The following is a 14,042-nucleotide window of genomic DNA, read 5'->3' on the forward strand; positions in this document are numbered from 1 at the left end:
TATAAGCCTGGCAGAACCCAAAAAAAGGGGCCAAATGGTAAAGTGGGCATTGACTGTGATGCAAGTTCTCTAGCTATGGGCATCCATATTTGTGCTGGTACATGCAGGGCGATGTATTTTCCCTCTCCCCCCTGCAAATTCCACACGAGCCCTGCTCTGTGGCTCTGTGACAGGAGGAGAGACCCCTCAGTGCCATCTCACCCACATCTGAACCACTTTGCCATCACTGCTGGCTTTCTTGCCACCTGAACAGCAGGGTTAGCTGACCCCTCGTCAGGAATGCAGCGAGGACACAGAGTTCCTTGCCTTCCTTCTCCAGCAGCCAGCACCCAGGCTGGCAGCATCCTGTGACTAACTCTTCTAGACTGCATTTCTCCAAGGGACGGCCGGCGCTTAATTTGGCTGACTCCGCGCTCTGCGGGAGCTCTCATCCATGCCAGCTTGAGTCCAAGCAAAAACCCATCATCATTAGCCCTCCAAAGGCACAGCTCGGATATTCTCCACCCCCGTTCCTGCAGGCTGGGCTGCTCTGTGCATTCCCACAGACCGAAATTCCCCTGGTGGGCTCAATTACAGCCATCAGCCTTCATGCTCTTTTCCGTGGCACCGCTGCCTCCCGCTCCGCACGGACACCCTGCTGGAGCTTCCCCACAGGTGTCAGGGGACATGGCACTGCTCAGGCAGCTGCACCAGGCTCTCTGCTCTTTGGGGGCTTGTCCCTAAGGGGGTTGTCCTAATCAGAGTCGTTTGGGATCTACCCTGGCTCTGTACTCCAAGGAGTTGGTTGGAGCAGAGCGCCGAGCGCGGGGCTCTCCTTGGGCAGGGTCTTTGCTCCAGCTTGCAGCAGATTTTTTTTTTCTGGTGCAAGGCAGGGCTGGGCTGGGGAGGATCTGGCCAGGGTGCATTTCTCTTTGCTAACACTTTGGCAGCCTCTCAATGAACAAGCCACTAGAAAACAAATCTGGAGCAGCCCTCGGCTGCAGTGGCCAGACCTCGGCTGTTAGCTGGGCTGAAGAGTACCAGCTGCTCTGCTCCTGCCCCAGGGAGAAGAGGCCCTTCTGCTGTGGTCTGGGGATGAGAAACATGCCTGAACCAGCTCCTGCAAACTGGGATGGCTTTTAGACTCCAGCTCTGGATCCAAATCTAAATTTCATGGCTTTACATGCTGCCTGAACCAATGTCTTGGCTCCAAATATCTCTCTGCTCTAAAAGGGCAAATAATACGGTGGTGACAAACTCTTTTTCTGCCTTTGGCTCTGTGTAATGCTGACTTTGAGGTGCTCTGGCTTGGGCTTCCCCAGACGCATTGCTGAATTCAATTCCCTTTTTACACCCCTCTGGCAGTGGGTGCTGGCTGGGCAGAGTGACATGCCTGGATTTGTGCCTCAAGCTGGGAAAGTGTTGCTCGACTGGGTCATGTTGCTCGAGCCATGGGTGCTTCTCCATGGCAGAAGTACTTGTGCTAAAGGGGGACAAACCCTCTCTGGCTGGGCATGGGGAGCCAGGGTGGCTTTCCCAGCTCTCCACACATTTCCCTCCTGACCAGCTTCTCCCCACTCCCCTCTTGTGTCTGTGGGCCCCTTCCCATACCTTGCTGATGCTCTGTTCCTAAGATTGGCCCCCTCCCAAGCCCCATAACTTGTGTCTGTCAGGCCTGAGGATGTTCTGGAGGCGACCTGTGTGGAGATGGTTTCTGGTGTGGAAAAGCTGTGTGTAGGGTGGGTGATGCTCCAGTCCCAGGAGGGACTTGGCAAGAGGAGGGAGCGTGTTATTTTGGCTCTTGCAAGGCACTAACTTTTCTTTCCCAGAAAAGGACTGATAAAACCTCTCACTCTCCCTGTGTTTTGTAGCGGTGCCTGTGCAGCAGCAGGGTAATGCTGGTGCTCAGACACCAGCTGTGGTCATGCAGGGCTCTGCATCTGCTGGGTGAAAAAAGAGATATCCCTGTTATAAATGGGAAATATTTGGTAGAAGAAGTGTATTTTCCTATTTGCATAAATTTGACTTTTTAATTTTGTATTGTCGTGGGTTGAAGGGTGAGGGAGGAAACTACGCTTGTGTCACACAAAACCACCTCCATCCTCTTCAAATGGGAAGCACTGGGTGAGCTGCTCAGCAGCTTTGTCCCAGGTTTGTCCTTTGTGCCAGTGGCTGGAGTGGTCCCCAGCTCTTGCTGGGCTGTGATAAGCAGCAAGAAACATTCAGGGTCTCACAAGAGCCTTGCCTGTTCCCTGTGCCTGGGGACACGGCCATCCCTGGACAAAAGGGTCCAGCAGCACTGAGCCATGGCAGGGTATGATGTTACAGATGTGCTGCAAAATCCATAGGTGGGGAAGGAGATGGGTCAGCTGAAATCCTGACCAGTCCTCAGCAGCATCTCTGAGGTGCCACCATGACCCCAAGGCTGTTGTGGGAGCTGGGCTTGTCCCTTGAGCTGTGTTCCCTGGTTTGGGGCTCAGCTCCCACCCTGCTGCTGTCTCCCACCTCTTCTCTCCTCCTAGGATTCCCCTCCTGAAGCCGCCTCAACCTGCTGTGGCACCTTCTGTCAAACGCTTCACACGTTTGTCACCAAAATGTTTTGGCAGCAGCAGCATCTCTAGGTTTTGACATAATCCCGACAGGAGACTTTCTCAATTATTACTAATGGAACATTATGCTCCTCTTTGGGAACTCCTGCATGAATAAAAAGGGTCATTAATGACATCTGCGCAGAGCCCGGAAATTATTAGTCAATGCTGATACAGTTTTATTTTATTTTTTTAATTTTTGCATATATATTTTCTTAAGCTCCTGCTAATTTCCCACCTTGCCTCCCACCCCCTTCTCCAAAGTCTCCTGTTCAAAGTGGAGCCGAGTGGGTTATTTCAACATTCTTGCTTTTGTGCAGGTAAATGCTCTTCCCCTCCCACCCTTCCTTCCCTTTTATTCCCTCTTGGATTCTTTAAAGATTGTAGCTCTCGTTTCAGTCCCAAGAGATCCCATCACACCTTTCCCTGGGCTAGATTTTATTGCCAGTCAAGCTCAAATATTTCTTGGACTTGGAGAAATCAATATTGCCCTGGTCCTACCAAGGCAGTGCTGGAGAAGGAGCAGTAGCCTGTGTCCTGCTGCCTGTGGACTTCAGGGTGGCCTGTCCCCATCCCTGCAGGATGCTGGTGGCACACAGGAGATGCTGGGAGAGGGACTGGAGGTGTCCCCAAGTGCCACATAGAGTCATACAACAGCTCAGCTTGGATTGTTTTAGGAGACTTTCTAGACAGCAAATCATTGGGGTTTTTTCTGTCCTTCTGCCACGTATTCAATTTCCTCTGTTCAATGCCCCTAAAAGACACCCAAAGAAGGCTTTTTCTTTACTTTTTTCCCCCAGATTTCTGCAGCAACTTGAGGAACTGTGACAGAGCCCTATAGAGATGTGACAAACGAAAGGTGTTTCTGCCCTGAGCCATTTCAAATGGCTCTGATCGTCATGGCTGCTGAGGAGGTGACAGGTGCAGGGTGCCTCTGTCCCTTGTCCTGTGTCGATGACACCGATGGCACTGGCACGTCCAGCAGGACAAAACCCTGAGGTCACTCCTCTTGCTGCATCACTGTGCCAGTACATGAGGTTTGGAGGCACGTGCAGGGTTGGATTTTATTCCCAAAAAGAGGAAAGGGGAGGTTTGGGAGGATGGTTAGGCTTTTGGTGGGATCTCTCGCAGCCGGTGAGGAGAAAACTGATGTCTTCACTGACTCGGAGTTTTTCTTTTCTGCTTTGGTATCAGTCAAATCCACAGCACAGAGGCTGAAGGTGGTGTTGGTCCATACCCAGCAGGGAGGATCTCGGTGTCCTGAAGCCACTACAAGGTGCTCAACTCCCAGTGAGTGTATCCAATGCTGCTTGGTAGGAGACTCTTCCCAAGCCATCTGCTGTGACCTAAGGAGACATGGCTGCTGTGGGGCGTTGCTTGCCCACCAAGGCACACAGGGAGCACCAGCTGGGCCACGGGATGGGGTGGGAGATGTGACAGCTGTCCCATGGGGCCTGGACTCACTGCAGAGCTGCTTCTTCCCTGGGGAAGGCCAAGCAGGGCCCGCCAGCATCTGTTCACACCTGGCACTTGGGTTAAAAGGTCAGCGCGGCAACTCTAAAAAGAAACCAACTGAACAAGAAATAGACTCCTTCAAAAGAAAAAAAGAAAAAAAAATCCCTCAGAGAAAAGGTATTTCAACCCCTTTTTGATTTATGAGCTACTATAGGATATTGAGACGTTATTTACAATCGATATACGCTCCTGCAAGGCTCCCGCCGGAGCCATAGACCCCGCCTGTCAGAGCAGAGCCCGGGCAGCCTGCTCCTCTGCTAGTGCCAGCCATGTCCTGCTGGAGCAGGCTATAAAGCTGGCCACAGCAGTATATCTCTCAGAAAATGGACCTGGTTACACGTGTCTTTGGGCAGCTGACACAGGGATATAGTTTAGGGCTAAGGCAGCAGTTCAGTAGCAGAAATCAGCATTCCTCAATGGTGAAATCCCTTGCGCTCTGCGTAGAGCGCTCCGTGGCCTTAAAGGTGCAAAATGGACTTGTTCACTTGACTTATAATGGAATTGGGCCAATTTCGAAGCAAGCACTGGGTTTTATTCTGGGATTTTATCTCTAAAGGGGGATTTGCAAACACTTTACGGAAGGGGTGGGGGGAAAATTTCATTCAGCATAAAATTGCATCCTGGCCAAATTCCAGTTTGGGTAATTACGTTCTCTTTCTGTAGTGGCTGCAGGACAAAGGGCCATTCATCACGCTCCAAAGTGCTGCAAAAGGCTCCCATGTTCCACCAGAGAAGTGCCCGCGTTTGAATCCAAGCGAGAAAGTTTTCTTCCCGTGCTCCGGGCCACTCTGGAGGGTAATGGAGCTTGGCTCTGCTTTTTAGGATCCTTTTGGGTGAGATAGAGGGGCAAGGACCTTGTCAGGAGCCGCTCAGGCTCCAGCAAATCTGGGTAAGTAGGGCACTGAGCAAAATAGATTCCTCGCAGCCTCCTGTGGCTCGCCTTTCACCCCAAGGACATGTTTGTCTTTGCAGAGTGCCACCGGAGCTCCAGGGGATCCCTCTGGAGCAGAGGAGCTGGAGTTCCTCTCTGCAAACCTCCCGTTTTGGAAAGGCCTATAAGCAAGAAACTGGGTCGCATCCAGCTGAGCAGGGCTCAAGGACTTGGGGTGCGTTCAGAAGTGCTGCAGGGGAGCCTGGAAGGATGTGGGTGCTCTGCCTTCATCTTCCCAGGTCTCCATACAGCCAGAGAAGAAATATTTGCAACCTTTCCTCCTGATTCCAGCTAGAGATGGTTATGCTTAAGTAGTGGACCACATTTTCAGTGGAGCATTGGATATTAAGAAGGAATTCTTGACTTTGAGGGTGGTGAGGCCCTGGCACATCTTTCCCAGAGAAGTTGTGGCTGCCTCATCCGTGGAAGTGTTCAAAGCCAGGCTTGGAGAAACCTGGTCCAGTGGAAGGTGTCCCTGCCCACAGCAGGGGGGTTGCACTAGATGGTCTTTAGGACACTTTCCAACACAGAGCTGTGATTCTGGGACCCCTCAGCTCCCTGGCAGCTCTCTTTGCAGCCACTCCCTGTCCAGGCAGAGTGAGGCCCCATGCTGGCACTCGGGTAGAGGCCAGGTGAGGAGGCAGCAGCAGCAGCAGCAGCATCTCCACGGGGTGAAGGAGCTGTGTCTGCATGCCCTCCACCGACTGACCTGCCAGGGAGCATCCTTGGCCTATGTGCCTTGAGAGTGTCCCTTTAAAGCAATTTGTAGACTGTTATCCTGTATCATTAACCTAATTAGTGTAATTGCCGCCATTTATGTAATGAGTATAAATACTGGAGGAATCCCATAATTAGGAGATGTAATTAGGTAATTAATAGATGACATGGTAACAAAATTCCAGGGGAAACTTTGCAAGGTGGACAGTGCGTGCGTGTGTTTTGTGCACGAGCGTGTGGCTGCTCTTGCCAGATGTGCTCTGGGGTTGGCTCAGCCTGGAGCCCCTCCACATCCCCTGGGCAACGTAAAGGGACCTCCAGGTGACATGAGAAGGCTCTCTTGGAGTTCTACAGACCGTGCAGAGGGGATCTGGGGAGCCAAGATTTACTTAAGGGGAAGAGCAGAGCTGTGGCCATTGCCTTGCCATACGGACACAATTTTCCTTTTAGCTCCTGGGAGAAGCAAGGTGAATTTAGCAAGGCTTGAGACCTTCCTCAGCCCTACTGGAGGGTGGCTGGAAGTCCCATTTGTCCCATAGTGCCTCTCTCCTACGAGCACTGCTGGAAATAGCACGACAGCCAGCTCCTGCACCAATAGCCCAACCACAGGGATGACAAGAAGCCCCAGGGTGAGCTTGGCTGCCTGATAAACTCTCATTTTAGTTCTCCTGTGGGTTTGGCTTAGAAAAGCGATTGGAGCTGGAAATCATGTTTGTGCTGTGAAGAGCTGATAAAGTTCCTGCTGTGCCTGAGGAGTGTCATGAGTTGTGAGTGCTTGAGCTGGACCCTTTCTAGTTGTTCAAATGCTGACTCTTTCCTGCTGCTCTCAGTTTCTTGCTCCTCCCAGCCTGTTCACACTTCTAGAGAACTTACATGTCCAGATGTATTCAAAGAAAATAAGTTGCAGATAGGAAATCTTTTTCTTTTGTTGTTTTTTGGTGTATTATTGTTGATCATCTGGTTGGCACCTGCCAGGAGGAGTCAGTATCAGCAGATTTCAGTACCTGAAGGGGGCCTGGAAAAAGAACTGGAGGACTTCTGGCAGGGGGCTGTAGTTGATAGGACAAGGGGCGATGGCTTCAAACTGACAGACAGCAGGGTTAGATTGGATTTTGGGAATACATTCGTTAGTCTGAGGATGATGCAGCACTGGAACAGGTTGCCCAGAGAAGCTGTGGATGACCCATCCCTGGAAGTGCTAGGTTAGATGGGGTAGTGGAAGGTGTCCCTCCCCACAGCAGAGGCTTGGGACAAGATGGTATTTAAGATCCCTTCCAATCCAAACCGTTCTGTGATTCTGTGATAAGCCATAAGTATCTTGGTGTAGGATGTCTCCCCTGCAGAGGGTCCTGGGCTCTGCACGCCACCTTGACCAGTGTACACTGGCTTATTTTGAAGAAGCCACTGACTCTGTGGCTTTTACTCTTGGCCTTTCCACCTCCCTTTTGCAGTAGTTTCTCTCCAAAGGATGAGCTGTTTTGCACTCCGTGGAGGAGCACTGCAGCCAGCAGAAAGCGACCCCAAGACGTGCATCACTGGAAGTGCCAGCTCGCAGGAGAGGTCAGAGTTTGTGCGAGCTTTGGGCGGTCAAAGGCTGCAGAGTCCCTGGGACCAGCAGCTAGAGGGAGATATGACCTCACACTGAGGGCCAGCCTTGCCTATGCCGTGGATTCCTGTCGTGATGCCAAAGAAAATCCTCCCTGCTTTCGAGTGTTCAGGGTCCATGTAATGAGCAGCCATAATGCAGACTTCATTACGTAGCATAAGTAATTCTCGGGATTAAAGACTTTTGAAATGGCTCCTGCTGCAGTTTCTGCCAAAGTATTTCTTAGTCCCTGTCTACCTGGGAAGTTTTATCAGGTGTATCATGATCAGTGGATGTCGGTCCAGTTATACTAGAAAGGGTCTGTCTAGACATTTTAATTCCAGTATAAAAAGGGCCTTTCTTTCCTTTAGCTTGAATTTGCTTGCACATGCCCTTCACAAAACCAGGACCTGCTTCATGAGTGGAAGAGCCTCCATCTTATGTTTAAATACTCACCCTGGACTGCATCAAAGCTCCCTCTGCCCCGAGGCCAGCAGTTCCTGCTCCTGCAGTTTCCCTGGCTCATGGATGGGGAAGTGGATTGGTGTTTGGAAGCTGCTGGGCTGGACATGGCTCTTTGTGTCCAAAGCGAGCACAGGGCCTTGCAGGACACTTCTTCAGTCTTTCAGCTTAACCCCCCTCTGTCCCCCTCTGCTTCCCATGCTCCCCAGCCTCCCACTCCAACAGGATGTGTCCCATGGGGCACCATTAGCTGAAGTCTGATCCTCCTCCTTTATCCTGTTTGGGCATTTGCCTACTGAGACACAAATTGGCAAGAACAATGTTGTATTTTTTCCATGTAGTGAGCTCTGAGACTCTTGTGATCTCAGCTTTAAACCTGTTTGGAGGCCTTGCAGCCACTTGCCCTCTGCAGATCTGAGTGAAGGTGCTGCAGCCCCTACCCTGTGCTCACAGAGGGTGACTTGGCTGCTGGCTCTCAAGGCAATGGACTATGAGGAATATCTGCCTCCCTCTGTCCTGGACCATCACATGGCTGAGGATTGTTGCTATTTCTACCTTTTGCCCTTATTTTGCCCTTGTCTTTGCCCTCGCCAGGCACCAAGCATTGATTTATTCTTGTTGCCATGTCCAAACTACTTTAACATATACCTCCACTGTGGGTGCGGAGCAGCCATACTTTCTCTTGCTCTCCTTTCATGACAAAACCCCTTTTTGCTGTGTTTCTGTCTCTCCTTCAAGGTCTAACTCTGCCTGAGTCCTGCCAACTTTCATTTTGTTCCTGTATTTCTTGATTTCAGATGTGTCTTCCTTTGCTGATCTCTCCCCCAGCTCATTTTATCCTTTGCAGTCCTGATGATGTGTGAACACACTTTTCCTATCAAACATTGTTCCAGGTTCAAAGCCCTGTTTGAGTGGCTGTCCCACCTGGGTTTCACACTCTAACTAAAAAAAAAAAAAATTACATTTCCTCCATGTTCAAGCCCTTAAGCTCTTCAGTTGTGCTGAGTGCATTAATAGTATTGCAGTTCTGCCCTAACTTTGAGCATCTTTTCTAGTGAGCTTAATTTATCTCTCCAGGATTAGTCTGAAGCCATCTTCTAGGAATGACCAATTGTTCTCCAAAGCTGAGGCCAAGCAGGCATCCACAGAAAGCCACAGGTGTGAGCAGAGACCTGGGTGTAAGTAGCCTACTGGGATCAGTTGTCTAGAAGAGGAAGAGAGGAGCAAAGCTTTAAACTGGGAGCAGTGAATTATGTCTCTCTTAAGATTTCTCCTGGTTCAGAGCAAAATGAATCCAAGGAAGTCACGTGGCTCATGTCAGGCAAGAAGATTCTAATGTTGTGATTTTTTTCCCCCCCTTTTTCTACAGATTCGTTGGAAGACAGGTTGCCAGGACAGTGTTACCAAATAATTATCCTGTGCCTCCTTAGAGTAACCTCTGAAAGAAAGTGTTTAGAGAAGCCACATGAACTAGTCATTAATATCTTATAGGTCAGAGTTACGGATGTTGCATTGTGATGAAATATGTATTTCTTCCTATTTCTTAGGAAAATGGGCTTGTGAGACAGAGCAAGATTTATGATGATCTTAATTAGTTATTTCCTAGCTTTCAAAATGTTTGGGTTTGAGAGATGATATGATAGATAATTAACTTGTTGTCAGACAGTGACTTCTAAAATGAAATGTTTGTTCTCTAAATATTATTTATCTCAATGTATATTGTATGCATCCCATAGTGCACACACACATGTACATATAGATAAATATGTGGATAAATTTGATAAATATGTGGATATGCATCCCTGCAGCCAAAGGAGTTGGGAACATGGGTAATGCTTCCATGGAAGGCATCATTCCCAGCTCCCTGTCAGGCTGAGCGAAGCACGCAGGATCCCAGCCCTTCCTTGGGAGTTGCTGCTCTTCTTTCCATGCTTGTCCTCACCCCCCTGCTGGAAAGGTGACCCACAGAGAGTAAAGGACCTGGTGGCCTGCCCTGCCCTTTCCTGTGGGGGGTTATGGGCTAAGGTGAAGGCCAGAGGGGTTTTCACAGGCTGAGAGATTTGGTGTTGCTCATCCTGGACAAGAGAAGGCTCCACAGAGACTTTAGGACTCCTTCCAGTACCTAAAGGGGCTAATAAAGAGCTGGAGAGAGAAACTGGGAGTGATAGGACAAGGCTGAATGGCTTTAAGCTGACAGAGGGCAGAGTTAAATTGAATATTAGGAAAAAATTATTTCCTGCGAGGGTGCTCAGGCACTGGAACTGGTTGTCCAGAGAAGCTGCGGCTGCCCCACCCCTGGAAGTGCTCAAGGCCAGGTTGGGCAGGGCTTTGAGCAACCTGGTGCAGCGGAAGGTGTAAGAGGGACTGGAACGAGATCATCTTAAAACTTTCCAACCCCAAATAATTATATGCTTCTATGATAAGTCCTCCAAACCATTAAGTTCTCAGGACGACTGCCAGTAACACGGTGCTTGTTAAGAGGTGGGGACTTGTGATATTTTTTGCTAAACTAGTAAAGCTTAAATGAAGGGAATTGCATCCTTCGTTGCTATATCCCTGAAGGACAGAGAGGGGGCTGGAGAGAACCTTCAGGGAAGGCAGAGGGCAGAATTGCATTGACCCAAAGGATGCTGGATGTGCTCCCTGAAGCCGTGGCTGCTGCCATGCCTCGTTGCTGCGGGGGAGCAGAGCTGCTGCAGAAGAAAAGAGGTCACCTGGAAGTTGATTTTTTTTTTGTCTCTCTCTCTCTTTCTTTTGCATTTTTTTTTTTTTCACCAGAGCTTTATAAATAACAGACAAAACCCCTGGGGAAAAACCTCCCAACCAGCTGCCTGTTGCAAATACTCCAGGAAATGGGAGGTGGTGGGGGAAGAGGGAAGGAAGGCTAAATTTGGTGGCTTTTATTTTTAACAAGGGCTATTTCAATTGACTTTAAACACATGTTTAAAAAAAAAAAAAAATAGAGCCACGACAAACTTTTGTCAGCACCAGAGGGGCCAGTGGAATTGAGCACTCGCTCCGGCCAGCACGGCACAGACACGGGGTCTGTGCCAGCCCTTGCTCCAGGATTTGACAGCTCAGACACTGCCAAGGCCATCACAGGGACAGGGAGCTCAGTGACAGAGATGAGGAGATATATTTCAAGGCCTTGCAACATTTCTCCAGCAAAGCCAAGAGAGTCTCAAAATTTTCCAAAGCAAGTAAAGGAGGCATACACAAGTCCTCGCTTTTCTGCAGGACTGCTGTACTTGAGTCCCTGGTGCAGCACAGTAAAGCTGAAGTTAATGAACCCAAACAGCCAAGCAGAAAGCAAATCCTTTCTTTTATTTTGCTTTTAAAAAAAATCTGTGACAACCCTTTCCCTCCTGACTGGCCCTTGCTAAATCTTGCTGTTTGCAACACCTGAAGTCGAGGCGTATAAAATGACTTGGCAGCATCCCTCTGACGTTCCCCTGGCACTCTCCAGAGAGCAAAGGTGTTAACCTCGGTGTCCTGGCTGCATGCCAGGGTAAGTAATTACATTTGGCCTCTCTAAATTAGCCCATGCTCGCAGCCAGGGAGCTGCAGCGTCATTTCCTCCTGGCTGTGCCATGCCCCACACGCTCCACCCGGGCACCGGTTGCATCTCAGTGGAGGACAGGCACGGGGAGCAACATGGGTTTGCTCTTGCTCGTGCTCCCTTAAATTGCTCTGAGGTTACAGGTCTGGCTCTCGATGCTGGGAAAGGAGAGCGCAGAGCTGAGCGGGATCGGGCTCCCCACCCCAACAGGGTGACCTGATAAGTCGCCACCAGTCAGCTGAACCTCAGTAAGGGCCTCTCGGCTCGCAGCTAAAATTAGCTGAAATGGCACGAAGAGAATTGCTGAAACCTCCAGGAAAGTGATTTAAGGCGAAGCACGTGAGCTGGCATTTGTCACGGGCCGGAGCACGCACAGGCTGCTGGCACAGCGCAGGTGATGCGCGGGAGCGTGTTCAGCCCCCCAAGTCCTGAGCTGGAACTCCGTGTCCACCTGTGACCTCGTCCCACTCTTCCCCAGCACTGCCTCAGTTTTAACCCCTTCAGCTTCAGGGGTCTTCAGCTGGTGTCTGGTTATAGCTTTGGAGTGGACTTTGGAGCGCAGCTAATTTTTTTATTTTATTTTCCCCAGAATGAAACGGGTTGGAAAAGACCTTTTGAGATAACCAAGTCCAACCCATGACCAAACACTTCCTCATCAACTAAACCATGGCACTGTGTGCCACATCCAGTATTTTTTTTTAAACACATCCAGGGACAGTGGCTCCACCACCTTCCTGGGCAGAGGATACCTGATTTAAGGTCAGGTACAATGTGTTGGTCAGCTGTGTGTATTTCCCACTGCAGACACCAAGATAACCCTCTCCAGTCTGGGCTGAGGTGGAGAGTGCCTACATGGGGGAGATGATAAAGCCAACAGGGCTGGAAGGTCCAAGCAGGAGGAGATGTGGTGCCACGTTCCAGACTTGTCATCATCCCTTTCAAAGGTTGTCTGCTTGGTCTTTAATTTCTGTGAAACTGCTGGATTCTGCACCTGGGATGGGCAACGCTGGATGTAGGGGAAGACTGGGGGGTGAGATGCTGGAAAGCAGTGCTGCAGAGAGGGACCTGGAGGTCCTGGTCCATGGGAAGTTGAAGGTGAGTGCCCTGGGAGCCAGGAGGGACATCCTTGTCCTGGGGGCATCAGACAAAGCACTGCAGGCTAGGCCAGGGAGGGGATTGTCCTGCTCTGCTCTGGCTTGGCCTCACCTTAAATATTCAGTGCCACAATATATGAAAGATATGAAGCTGTTAGAGAGCATCCAGAGGAGGGGAGTGAAGATGGTGAAGGGCCTTGAGGGAAGCCACACGAGGTGTGGCTGAGGGCACTTGGTCTGTTCAGCTGGAGGAGACTAAAAGGAGGCCTTATCACAGTCTACAACTGCCTCATGAGGGGAAGAGGAAGAGCAAGCGTTGATCTCTTCTCTGGGCTGACCAGTGACAGGGCCTGAGGTTGTGCCAGGGGAGGTTTAAGTTCAATATTGGAAAAAGGTTTTCCACCCAGAAGGTGTGTGGGCACTGGAACAGGCTCCCCAGGGAAGTGGTCACAGCACCAAGCCTGGCAGAGCTCAAGAAATATTTGGACAATTCTCTTGGGGATGGTCCAGGAGTTGGACTCAATGATCCTTGTGGGTGCCTTCCAAAGCAGGATATTCCATGATTCTGTGTTCCCTGTGCCAGGCTGGCAGCACAAGCTGTGGCCCCCATGGTTGCCCACAGTGGAGCAGTTCCACCTTTGCATGGCTGTTCTGTGTGTGGGAAAGGATTTCAAGAAACAATTGACCAAATGAAACCTCCGTAATGCTTCTAAATACTCAAACACATTAGACATGCCTGCCCAGCTCAGAGATAAATTAGAGCTATTATCACTAGAGCCCAGACAAACAAACGGAGGGCTCTCTCCAAACAAGCCATTCACTCAAGAGACTGGATTTACAAGGGTCATGGAAGCAGCACGAGCTGCAGGCACCTGCTTCCTGCAGAAACCTGTTTAAATTGGCCATATTGACTGGTGCAGAAGGAGGGGAGAGAGCACACCTCTTCCCTCTGGGCATCCTCTCCAAGCAGGGGCTGTGGTGCTGGGATGTACTAATTGGTATTTTGCTGTCTTCAGTCAAAGGTGGAAGTCAGAGACTGATCCATTTTGCTTTTCTACTGTATGATGGTTGGGAGATAAAAGTGTGCAGGAGCATGTCAGGGATACCAAGGCCGCTTTGCTTTGCCCTTGGATTTTTGTGTCTCTTTCCAAGGAGGGATGGGGAGCCAAGATGGTGGTAAGGTGGCATTGAGAGAGAGGTCAGTTCAAATCAGCATCTTGGGCATCAAGGAGACTGCCTGAAAAGATAAATGGAAGCCACAGCATGTATTTTGGGCTGGGGTATGCATGGCAGCTTACAGGAAAGAAGGAGCAGATGCAGGGACAAAAAGGAGTAAAGCAAGAGAGAATTATTTTGCCTGCTGACTGTGATGGGCAGGTGTCGGAATCTGTGGTACTGATGATTCTGGGATTGTAGAAAGTCTCTGTCTGTCAGCCCCCTGCCAAAGCAGAAGCCATAATTGGTCTGTGCTGGTTTCCAGGTTGTTTATTCTGTTTATCTCTCACATGTTCTGCTGCCCTGCCCAGCTCTGTCCTGCAGGGCAGCGTGTGGGGCTCTGCCCTCAGTGGGATGTGACAAACATTAAATACCAGAAACTCCCTGGGCTGCATTT

Source organism: Lonchura striata, chromosome 8, assembly GCF_050655825.1.
Source record: "Lonchura striata isolate lonStrDom1 chromosome 8, ASM5065582v1, whole genome shotgun sequence".
Lineage (NCBI taxonomy): Eukaryota > Metazoa > Chordata > Aves > Passeriformes > Estrildidae > Lonchura > Lonchura striata.